Source organism: Rhinolophus sinicus, linkage group LG01, assembly GCF_036562045.2.
Source record: "Rhinolophus sinicus isolate RSC01 linkage group LG01, ASM3656204v1, whole genome shotgun sequence".
Taxonomy (NCBI): domain Eukaryota; kingdom Metazoa; phylum Chordata; class Mammalia; order Chiroptera; family Rhinolophidae; genus Rhinolophus; species Rhinolophus sinicus.
In genome coordinates, this window is record NC_133751.1 from 111811869 (window position 1) to 111824685 (window position 12817).

The window sequence follows — 12817 nt, forward strand, 5'->3', positions numbered from 1 at the left end:
AAATTATCATTGTATCAACTTTGCATTACCACAGGTAAACCTTCCTTGAAACTTAATGTGTGCACACATCAAATTAGAGATATATGGACACAATAACATAATTTTTCTTTCCAGTAGACATTTTTAGAGCAGTTTTTTTTTTTTAAGACTTTATTGGGGAACAGTGTGTACTTCCAGGACTTTTTTTCCCCCCCAAGTCAAGTTATTGTCCTTTCAATCTTAGTTGTGGAGGGTGCCGTTCAGCTTCAAGTTGTTGTCCTTTCAGTCTTAATTGTGGAGGGCGCAGCTCAGCTCCAGGTCCAGTTGCCATTGCTGGTTGCAGGGGGCACAGCCCACCATCCCTTGCGGGACTTGAGGAATTGAACTGGCAACCTTGTGTTTAAGAGCCCACTGGCCCATGTGGGAATCGAACCGGCAGCTTTCGGAGTTAGGAGCATGGAGCTCTAACCGCCTGAGCCAGCAGGCCGGCCCTAGAGCAGTTTTAAGTTTACAGAATAATTGAGCAGAAAACATAAAGAGTTCCCAATAGCCCCTCTCATCACCCCACACACAGTTTCTGCTGTTATTACCATCTTAGTTTAATGTGGAATATTTTGTATAATTAAGGAATTTTAAGATTACTAATTAAAGTCAAAACTAGTTTAAATTAGCAGTCACTCTTTGTGCTGTACTGTTGTATGGGTTTTACCTAATACATAGGTAAATGATGTAATGTCCAGCATTCCATTATCATACAGAGTAGATTCATGCCCTAACAATCTCCTACGCTCTGTCTGTTCATCCACTACCCACTTGCTTTCCCATCCTGAACTCCTGTTAGTTACTCATCTTTTTACTGTCTCAATAATTTTACTTTTTCTGTAATGTCATATAGTTAGAGTGGTATATAGTAAGTAGCCCTTTTAGACTGGCTTCTTTCACTTAAAATATGCATTTAAGTTTTCTTCGTGTCTTTTTGTAGCTTGATACTAGATCATTTTTTATCAATGGATAATATTCTATTGTATGGATGTACACAATTTGTTTATTCACTCATCTATTGAAGGACACTTAGTTGCTTCCAACTGTTTGCATCTGTGAATACAACTATAAACATTTTGTGCAGGCTTTTGTGGGAACATAAGTTTTCAAATCACTTGAGTAAATATAAAGGAGTGAATTGCTAGATTGTATAGTAGAAACTAGGTTTAACTTTTTTTTAATTAAGATTTATTGGGGTGACAATGGTTAGTAAAATTACATAGGTTTCAGTATCTATATATCTATCACATTGTATGTTCACCACCGAAAGTCAGTTCTTCCATTACAATATATTTGACCCCGATTATTCTCATCTACCATCTTCTCCCCACCATACCCTGTGGGAACCACTAAACTATTGTCTGTGTCTATGAGTTTGTTTGTTTTGTTCCTTTGTTGCTTCTATTTTATATCTCACATATCATTGAAATCAAATTGTTCTCAAGTTTTTCTGTGTGACTTATTTCACTTAGCATAATAATCTCAAGATCCACCCATTTTATTGCAAATGGCACTATTTCATCTTTTTTTATAGAGGAGTAGTATTCCATTGTGTATATATACCACATCTTCTTTATCCAATCATCTATTGAAAGACATTTTGGTTGTTGCTATGTCTTGGCCACCATAAATAAAGCTCCAGTGAACATTGGAGCACATATATCTTTTTGGATGTTTTCAGTTTTGGGGGGTATACTCATATACATAATAGAAGTATTGCTGGGTCATATGGTAATTCTATTCTTAATTTTTTGAGAAACATCCACACTGCCTTCCACAGTGGCTGCACCAGTCTGCATTCCCACCAACAGTGTATGAGGGTTCCTTTTTCTCCACAGCCTCTCCAACACTTGTTATTTGTCTTGTTGATGATAGCCATTCTGACTGGGGTGAGGTGATATCTCATTGTGGTTTTGATTTGCATTTCTCTGATGATTAGCGATGTTGAGCATCTTTTCATATGTTTATTGGGCATCTGTATGGCCTCTTTGGAGAAATGTCTATTCAGGTCCTCTTCCAATTTTTTAATTGGATTGTTTATTTTAATTGGATTCTTTGTTATTTTGTCATTGAATTGTATGAGTTCCTTATATATTTTGGATATTAACCCCTAATCAAAGGCGTTGTTTTCATATACCTTCTTCCATTTGGTTAGTTGCTTCTTTATTTTGTCGATGGTTCCATTTGTTATGCAGAAGCTTTTAGTTTGATTAATTTATTTCAGCTTTTATTTCTCTTGTCTTTGGATCAAATTCATAAAATCCTCTTTGAACCCAAGGTCCGTAAGTGTAGTACCCTTGCTTTCTTCTATACAGTTTATTGTTTCAGGTCTTATGTTTAGGTCTTTAATCCATTTTGAGTTAATTTGGTAGATAGTGACAGATAGCAATCTAGTTTCATTCTTTTGCATAACTTTATAAGAAACTGCCACACTGTCTTCCAAAAGTGAATGTATCATTTTGCATTCTCACCAGCAATGAAAGAGAGTTCTTCTGCTCCATATCCTCTCTAGCATTAAGTGTTGCCAATGTTTTGGGTTTGGGCCATTCTAATAGGTATGTACTGTTACCTCCTAATTTGCAATTCTGTAATGACATCCGATGCTGGGCTTCTTTTTATTGCCTATTTGCCATAAGTATACCTTCTTTTTTGAGGTGTCCCTTCAACTTTTTCACCCATTGTTTATATGATTGTTCACTTTGTTATTGTTAAGGTTTAAGAGTTATTTGTACATTTGGGATGAAATTCCTTTATCAGATAAGTCTTCAACCAATATTTTCTCTCAGTTTGTGACTTCTCTTTTCAATCTCCTGACATTCTTCCACAGAGCAAAAGTTTATAATTTTAATGAAGTCATACTGATCAGCTTGTTCATTCATGATTGTGCTCTTGATGTTATCTAAAAACTCATTGCCAAACTCAAGATCACCTATGTTTTCTTCTATGTTATCTTCCAGAAGATTTATACTTTTGTGTTTCATGTTTAAGATGATTGTGATCCATTTTGAGTTCATATTTGTGAAAGTGTAAGGTCTGGATCTCTTTATTGCTTTTCTTTTGATTTTTTTAACTCAAGAAAATGCCTTAAACTACCATCCAATATTCCCATTTCTCAGCAAAATATAACTGCTATGTCTATTTTCCAATTATTTCACAATTTCTTCATGATTTTTCTTTCCCATATATTTCTGTTCCTATAGGAATTGTAAGAAAATAACCAAAATAGCCACGCACTCTTCTCTTACTATGTCACATTAGCATACTTTTGTATGTCCACTTTTGACTAATTTTAGAACTAATACTTTCTGATTTGGGTCAAAGTAATATAGTTGCTTAAAATTCTGGTACCATCACTGACCATCCTAAGAAGCTCAGGGTAATAAAGGAAAAAAGTACTTTGTATTTTATGTTAATTTTATGACTGCAATGGAACCTTTAATATTTAACTTCCTTTTTTAATTGTAAATTATTTTGTACAGTTTTTTTGAGGTATAATTGGCATATAATACTATGTAAGTTTAAAGCGTACAAGGTGACAATTTGATATACATATATATTGTGAAATTATTGCCAAAATAAGGTTAGTGAACACATCCACGACCTTACATAGTTACCATTTTATGTTTGTGTGGTGAGAACTCTTACGATGTACTAAATTTCAGTTTTAAAAATAATCAAATGTCCACTTATTTTTATTTACAAGTTTGTTTTTAATTGTAATTTTTTTCATTCTTTTCACTATGTGCTATGTTCTAATATTCTGGTGGGTTCTTTTATTTTGAGGAGTTGTTAAGATATTAATGTGAAAGAATAATTCTTAGTATATTTGATAAAATTGCATTATACAAAAAAATTAGACAAGTTAGTGTGAATTTCTTAGAAGGCTGTAGGGTAGATGTTGAGGGAAATTTGCCTTCATTGGTTTATGTGAGCTTTTGTCTATTAGCTTTTATCTGTTCCTGTATGTGAGATGATTTCTGTGCTGTGATCAGGGGTTGAGTAAATTCCCCCTTTGGTCTCATTCTCCCGAGCAGGGGAGATATAGGATGAGGTTGCTTTCCTGTCCACCTTTGGTCTCATTCTCCCAAGCAGGGGAGACATGAGATGAGGTTTTCTGTTTGGTCTCATTCTCTCGAGTAGGGGAGATATGAGATGATGTTTGTTGTTCTGTCCGTGTTGTGAGGTAATGGTTAACTTAGGGTTAAAAAAATTCTTTGTCAGAGGTTGAGAGAATTCCCTCTTTGTTCTGTCTGTTTCGCCCACATCAGCAGATGAAGTAAAGAAGTAGCTAAGTTATATCAGGATGACGTGACAGGCACGTTGCCAGGCTTTAGAAAACCTTGGCTGATGGTCCCAAGCAAGAACAATAGATATTGCTTATCCGGATGAATTGGCCCTTTGGCCGGACAGGCAACATTCATATCAGTAACTGCCGGACCCTCCCGGAACTGGCCATTCCCAGAGTGGGAGGCAGGAACAAGAAACTTGGCTCTAAGGTACATCTGAGAAAATATATCAGACAGACCTCAGTTGACAGTGTTATTAATTATTATTTCATCATTTGGTCATTTTTTCATTGGTGATTTCTCATCATTCTAACATTTTGATGGCTTCCAGCAACATGTAGCTTACAAGACCAGGGGATGTCCTGACTTTCAGCCGCGAACCTGGTGAGGGCTGGCTGGTTCCTGGCCTCTCCTATGTTGTTCCCCAGGGTTAGCCTTCTTGAGAACTTGTTACCAGCTAGAAAACTTGTATGCAGCTTGCAGCTTGCTGTGTCAGAAGACATCTTAACTTCCAACAACAACAACAATGACAACAACAGCAACATCTTTCAGATTGTTAACACCTTGAAAACTTATATGCAGTTTGAAGCATCAGCTTACGCCTTGACTTCTAACAACAACAAAATTCTTGGGAACTAGCAAGCAGTGGTGTGGGAGACACCCGAGTTTCTCTCAGTTGCAGACCTGGAAAGGTTTTGATTTATGACTTTTCCAGTACTGTTCTCCCCCAATTTGGTGAGCTTTTGACATCTACTGTAATAGTTACTATCCTATAGAGCTTATTACTGCTTTTGGATACTCCTTACTCATGTTATTTGTGTATTTAGCCAAGTGATTTTTGATCAATAGTAAACAGATGTTGAGATCTCTTAAACTTATATGTATATTCCTTTGACCTGACATTGTTATCAATGTATATAGTTTAGTCTTAACCACCTTTACTTTTTGTCATTAGCATATTCTATTAATTACCCTTGTCTTTTGCTATTACATATTGCTAAATAAATTGATTAGATATTACTAAATAAATTCATTAGCCCCAACCTACTGTGTGTTCCTACTCCTTCTTTTCCCAGCTCATCATTACAAAGGCTCAGTCCAATCTTTATAACAATCTATGTGGAAATATGCCCAAACACACATATACACACTCATGGAGATTTAACATACTTTTTAGAGCAATGGTACATTTTCAGTTTATACACTAAACAAGTTCTAAATACATCTGGTTTGTAATTTCATTTCCCATTTTAAATCCATATACATTCTAACTTCTTTCACTTTAGAACTTTCTATATTCCTCACTCCAGATGTTATTCTATATTCTACAAATACTAACTTTTGTTCTTATTGTTTCCAATGAATGGTGTTGTCTTCTCACAGTGTTTGGTTTCGAAAGACCAATACTCAGGTTTCCAGAAACACAGGAAAGCAGCTTTCTGACATAGTATGCAAACTTGTAATGTCTCTGTCTACTCATTCAGGCTGTCAGGAAAACAGCTCTGACCCTTAATATAAAATTTTCCTGGGGGGATGTCAATGTACGCTCATCTTCACTGGCAACAAGGTAGTGGCTTTCATCTTAGTACAGCAGAGGACTTGGGGTGTATCAATGACCTCCAGAGGGACTCCTTGGGCATCACAGCCAGGTAAGGCCTATCCCATGTCTTTATTATGGCATACTTCTTTTCAAACTGTTGATAGTGAACAAAAATAAAAAAATACACAGCATATCTATCTCCTCTCACTCTCTCTCTCTCTCTCTCTCTCTTTCCTCTCTTTTTCTTTGTTATCTACCATAGACAATTAAATATTTATGAAATACTTATGTTTACATTAAATGCAGAAAATTGCTTCTCTATAAATTGTTTTCAGCTTTTCCCCAGTGATTATATTTTATATAACTTTAGTGCAATATCAATGCTAGGAAATTGGGTTCAGAACATATGTGTGTAATTCTTTCTGCTATTTCATCACAGGTTTGTGTAACCATGACCACAATTTCAACACAGAACCATTCCATCACCTAAAGATCTCCCTCATGCTATCCATCTCTTTTCTCCACAATACGTAACTCCCGGAAACCACTAATTTGTTTTCCATCACTGTAATTTTGTGCTATCAAGAATTTTATATAAATGGACACATGCAATGTGTGGTCTTCAGAGACTGGCTCTTTACTCAGCATTACACTTTCAAGATCCATCCAAGTTGTTGCACGTATCAAAAGTTTGCTTGTTTATGGCGAGTACACATGGTACACATATACCCGAGTTTGCTTCAACATTCATCTATTGAAGGACATTTAGGGCCTTTCCAGTTTTGGGGAAATACAAATAAAGTTGTTGTGCACATGTTTTTGTATGAATATAAATTTAAATTTTTCTATTATAAATGACTGAAATGCAATGCTGACTCATATGTAAATATATGTCAAACAATTTTTTAGAGAAGCTGTACCATTTCACACTCCCAACAGGAATGTATAAGAGACCCAGGCTCTGTACATCACCACCATTATCTGTGCTCTAAATATTATTTTATTAGTAGTTCCTGTCGGTGTGTAATGATAGCTCACTGTGGTCTAATTTGCATTTTACTAATGGCTACTGATATGGAACCTCTTTTTATGTATTCATTTATTTGCCTTCCATATATTTTCCTTAGTGAGAAATATATTCATGTTCATTGTCCATTTTCTCATTGCGTTGTTTTCCTATTGTTGAGTTTTGAGAGTTTTCTTATGTATTCTAGATATAAGTCCTTAGTTAAATATATAGCTTGCAAATATGTTTCCTATTTGAGAGCTTATATTTTCATCCTCTTAAACACGTATTTTGCAGGGCAAAATTATATAATTTGGATGAAGTCCTATTTGTCATTTTCTCATCAACAAAGCTCATGAGACTGACATATTTACCATAATGCCATATCAAGTGATGTATAAAATAACAACAATAACAAATATTTAAAGGCCCATTCTGTGTGCCACATACTATTGTAAACATTTATTTATCTAACTTAACTCTTACAAAGTACTACAAACAAAACTCATACATTCCTGTATTATAAATGAGGGAAAAGAGGCACAGATTAACAAAATTGCCCAAAGATCACATAGCTAGTAAGTGACATAGCTAGGATTTAAACCCTGACAATCTGACACCCAGTTTACAGTGTCTGAAAAAAAAGAAATGTTATTTATTCCAATGAAAAAATATGTGATCCACAAGGCTAGAGAGATGACACTCTGGTCCATGCATTCTTTTTTGTTAAGATAGCAATATGGCAGCTAAGCTGTAATTGAAAGAAATCTTGAGGAACAATGATGTGGTATATTTGCCAAATATTTATAATGTGTAAATGGCACCTTGTAATGGCACCTGAAGGATGCTGGGCCAGGGTGCACAGTGCCCTAGTCACAGATTCAATGGGCACTAACATCATTAGTTTGAGACCAACCTTTTTTGAATGGTATTTCTTTTCTTCATGTACAGTGACTTTACTAGGGTTACAGCCAGGCGACATTGGCCTAGGATTATTTTCTGTAAATTTTCTCATCATTGGGAAAATCTCAGAGGGAAATGTTATTTCTGTGATTTCCAAATACCTAGGGACAAGGATGACCATTTCAATACAAGGTTCATATGCTCTCCAACAAAGGAAAAGCATATTCTGAAGAGCAAATGGTGTTTTAATGTGTCAGGTGGCACTCCCTAATTATTAAAGCAGGAAGTATGAATATATTTTTAGTGTGTTTGATTTTATTTTTTATACAAGTATAATTTTACATAGCTGTTAAAGTATTATCATTTACACTTTTCTAATACATTATTATTTTTCTTTCTATTTGATTGCTTTTTCTCCCAATATCACCACTCCCACAAGAACCTTGTTCTAAAAAACCAGGTATGGGGGGATTTATGATCAACATGGCAGAGGAACACTGTGCTTGCCTCCTCTCCCAAACACATCAATATTAGAAGTAAAATACAGAGTAGCCATCATTGAACATTGTCTCAGGTCTAGCTGAACCGAAGTCCCACCTGTAAGGACATACAGAAGATGCCACCTTGCGACTGGTAGGAGGAACAGAACGCAGAACAGGCTGGGCCCACACCCACCTGTGATTTTTAAAAACCAGGAAGGATATCTCGGCTGTGGGTGTCCCCCCTGGATGAGGAAGGGTCTCCACCCCTCACCAGGCTCCACATCCCAGGTTTCCAGTTCCAAGAAGGAAAGTCCCCATTACTTCTGGCTGTGAAATCCAGCAGTGATTGTGGCTGGGTGAGATGAGGGCAGCTAGAGTTCCAGGGAAGACTCATAAAGAGTCCACATAGACTGACTTGCTGAGAGACTCACTCCCTCTGAACTCCAGCACTGGGGCAGCAGTTGAAAAGTGCCAGAGACATATGGGTAGGAACTTAGTTGTCTGGATTTAAGGCAAGGTCTGGAGGGACATCTTTCTTCCAGGAAGATGTGGTGGTAGAATTCATTGTTTCTTTATTGATCCCTCCCTACTCCTAGCATGCAGATGCTGGAAGCTATCATATCTGAGTCTCCACCAACCTGGCGAACACTGTTCCTCTGACCTGCCCTAGTGATTCCCTGAGACCCAACCCCAGCCAACTTTCAAGCCCACCCAAACTGCTTCCAGTGGCTTTTCCATGCAAAAGGCCTGTCTTGGCTCATGCGGCGGACTTTGCTAAAATCTCTCAAAGGGTCACATACCCCAAACAATCAGCATCTAGCTTCATCATGTCCCATACCTCTTGCTGAGCAGCCTTAAGCCCGGCATTAGTTGCAGCTGGCCTTGATTTGTGGCTTGACCTCTCCAGGAATCTCTTAAGCCCAGTGCAGGTGGCTCCATCTATGGATTGTTTTCTGGCTCATGCCAGGTGACCCTAGGCAGTACACAAGCTGTGGCTGAAGTTGACCTGTGGAGAGACACCTCCCAGGAGGCCCCAGGCCTGGCATTCCCAATGGCCAGCTTCAGACTGAACCAGAGCATCATCTTGTCTCTTCCAAGGATGACACACCCAAAGGAAAGATTGGGTAGGCACCAGAGCCCTACTAATGTGAATACCACTCCATTATGTCAGCTCCTGCAGAATGGCTCCTCCTCTATAGTCAGGGCCAGTCCTCACAACCAATCAGCCTGAAGGCAATCCCTCCCACTGATGTGCAAAGAGCAACCAAGACTCAAACACAACAGGAAGGCACACACAACCCACACAAGTGAAACCTGGAGCACCCAGCTCAGTTGAGTAGGGTGACTGTGCCACTGGGCCCCACAGCATACCTACCTCAAAAGTCCACTCTACTAAGACAAAAAGACTTACCAGACCTACCTAATACACACTAACAAACACAAGGAGGCTACCAAAATGGGGAGACAATAAACATGTCCCAAATAAAAGAACAGAACAAACCTCCAGATTAAAAAAAAAAACGAAACAAAATAGAGGCAAGACGCAGAGTTCGAAACATTGGTTATAAGGATGCTCAAAGATTTGAGGGAGAATGTCAACATAGACACAGGAAACAAAAATGGAAATACAAAACATAAAAAGGAAGCAGTCAGAAATAATACAATATCAAAAATGAAGAATGAATTAGAAAGTATCAACAGTAGATTGGAAGAAGCAGAAGATCACATCAGCAGTTTAGAAGATAAGGTAGCGGAAAACACCCACTCATAACAGCAAATATAACTTTAAAAAAAGAAAAAGAAAAAAGAAGATAGTTTAAGGGGGCTCTGGGACAACAACAAGCATAACAACATTCACATCTTAGGGGTACCAGAAGGAGAAGAGAGAGAGCAAGGAATTGAAAACCTATTGGAAGAAATAATGATGCAAAACTTCCCTATCTTGGCAAAATCATAGACATAGAAGCCCAGGAAGTGCAGAGAATCCCAAACAAAATGAACCCAAGAGGCTCACACCAAGACACATCATAAGTCAAATGCCAAATGTTAAAGACAAAGAAAAAAATCTTAGTAGTAGCAAGAGAAAAACAACTAGTTACCTACAAGGGAGCTGCCATAACACTGTCAGCTGATTTCTGAACAGAAACTTTGCATGCCATAAGGGACTGGCAGGAAATACTCAAAGTGATAAAAAGCAAGGACCTACAACCAAGATTACTCTACCCAGCAAAGGTGTCATTTAGAATAGAAGGGGATACCACAGCTTCCCAGAGAAGAAAAAGGTAAAGGAGTTCATCACCACCAAACCAGTATTACAAGGAATATTAGAGGGAATTCCCTAAGATGAAAAAAAAAAAAAAAAGCATCAAAATATAAATCATAAAATGACAATAACTATATATCTATAACAATTACTTTCAATGTAAATGAATTAAGTGCTCATCCAATCAAAAGACAGAGTAGCAGTAGTTGCCCTCCTCCTGGCCATGGCCCTTAGGAGCATGGTGCTCCAACCACCTGAGCCACTGGGCCAGCCCATTGTTGTTTACTGAAACTGAACTTCATCAAATCCTTTTCCATTCTACTGTGGTGTCCCACATTTTAATATATTGCCCATTTCTGTCACCTGACCATACTTGTATCTTTTAAGCTATTAAATTAAATATTAATCATCCCTGCTTCTCTGATTCTTGAGGTGATCTTTTCCTACTGCTATCCTCTTAATAAAGGAGAACATTCCCTCAGGTCCTTTTCTTGGCATCTTATGTGATTAAAGGATTTGTAAGTGTTCACACTTTTTGAAATTACATATCTTTCCTTCATAATTTTTTCTTTACTCTTCCACAGAAGTCGTTGCTATTTCTCTTAACTATTTGGGGGAAATAATTAGCCTCATCTCATGCTTTGGTGACATACTTATTCATACCAGAGCTCCTTGGTTTTTGCTCAAACTTCTTTTCAACTTGCCCTCCATTGATGGATTATATTATTTGGGTTTTGTTAGGCATATTGAGCTTTTTGGAAGTGTACACTTCTCTACACATGGCCCCCTCTTTCCCAGCGTAGCTTTCCAAATAGAAGCCTATGAAAATTGAGAAAAATAGAGGTCACCAGATGAGCTTTTCCTCAATCTCTCCTCCTCCAGAAATGTGTCTGTGGCCACACAGGTCCTTTGTCCTTCTTTCTCTTCCATTAGCCTGAAGCTCATCTATCTGCTCTGGAGAGCATCCCCTTCTGCCTTCTTAAGGACCTTGCTCTGTTCCTCCAACCTTCTCCTCTGACTTCACACTGTTTTTTTATTTTTCTCTATTGGTTCTCACCCTTTAACACAGAAATATACTGACATTTTTTACCATCTCAAAATAAAAAATCCTAACAGTGTATCTCCCTCTGACTACCACCACATCTGTCTTCTCAGCAAAATGTTTGGGCAGAGAGTCCTCAGTTCCTGTCTTCACTTTCTCACCTCCAATCACTTCTTTACTCACTCACTGCCTGCCATCCTGCTGGCACACATCCCTAATAACCCAGGTGCCACAGTTAGTGGCATTTGTAGCTTTGCTGCCCTCTGGATATTTGACTCTGTTTAGGGAATCATGTATGTAGTTCCTACCAGCCACGCACTGATGCAGGTGCTGAAGTAACAGAAGTGAAAGGCAGGTGTGATCCTACCCTGATGGGACTCACCTGATCAGCCATTCCTGATAATGCTCACGTCTCTTGACTTCCACTGCTCACCTTTGCAGACTTCATTTCAATGCCACTTAAATCTATTCTCTGAGTCTCCTGCTTTTTCATTTTTCTTTTCTTTCTTATTATCCATATATTCTCAAAGCAATTACTTCTGTACCCATGGCTTCAATCACTTCCTATATACTCTAGTGACAATACAATTTTAAATGTTTTAAAGTATTATTTTACTTAGGATGTCTCATTTACTAAAGCCATAGATTCCAAGTTGCTGTATGAAAGTAATCACAATAAAGAGTGATATGCTTAGTGTCAACTCTAGGGAATTTCCTCAAATACTTACGTGGTTCGATTTAACGTGTATGCTGTTTTTGAAAACGTAAGTTGGAATATCACAAAAACAGGCTTAGCCAAAAGAGGTTTATATCCAACTTTGAACAAGAGAGCTCCATTTTGATGTTCCTCTTAGCAAAGCCAAAACTTATCTTCCTTTGCAAACCCATTCTTCTTTCTACATTCTCTGTCTAGGAGAAAGTCACTGCTATCTAAACAGTCCCCAAGCCAGAACCGTAGGCGCCATTCTTGACTCCCCTCTTCACTTCTCCCTCTAGTCACCAAGTACTTCTCTTCTACCTCCCCAATGATCACAAGTCCTTTCCCTCCATTCCAGTCACTGCCTTTAGTTTGAACCCTCATTTCTCCCCTGGATGAACGTAAAATGTCTTCATTAGTCTTGTAGCTTCCTTCAGTCTGCCTTATTGTCCAGAGTGATTCCACTCCAAACCATCTGATAGTGATTCCTCAGCTTCACATCATTCCATTGGTTTATGTTTCCAGGATAAAATTCACACTCTTTACCCCCACATCTACTTTGGGGTCAGATAGATCT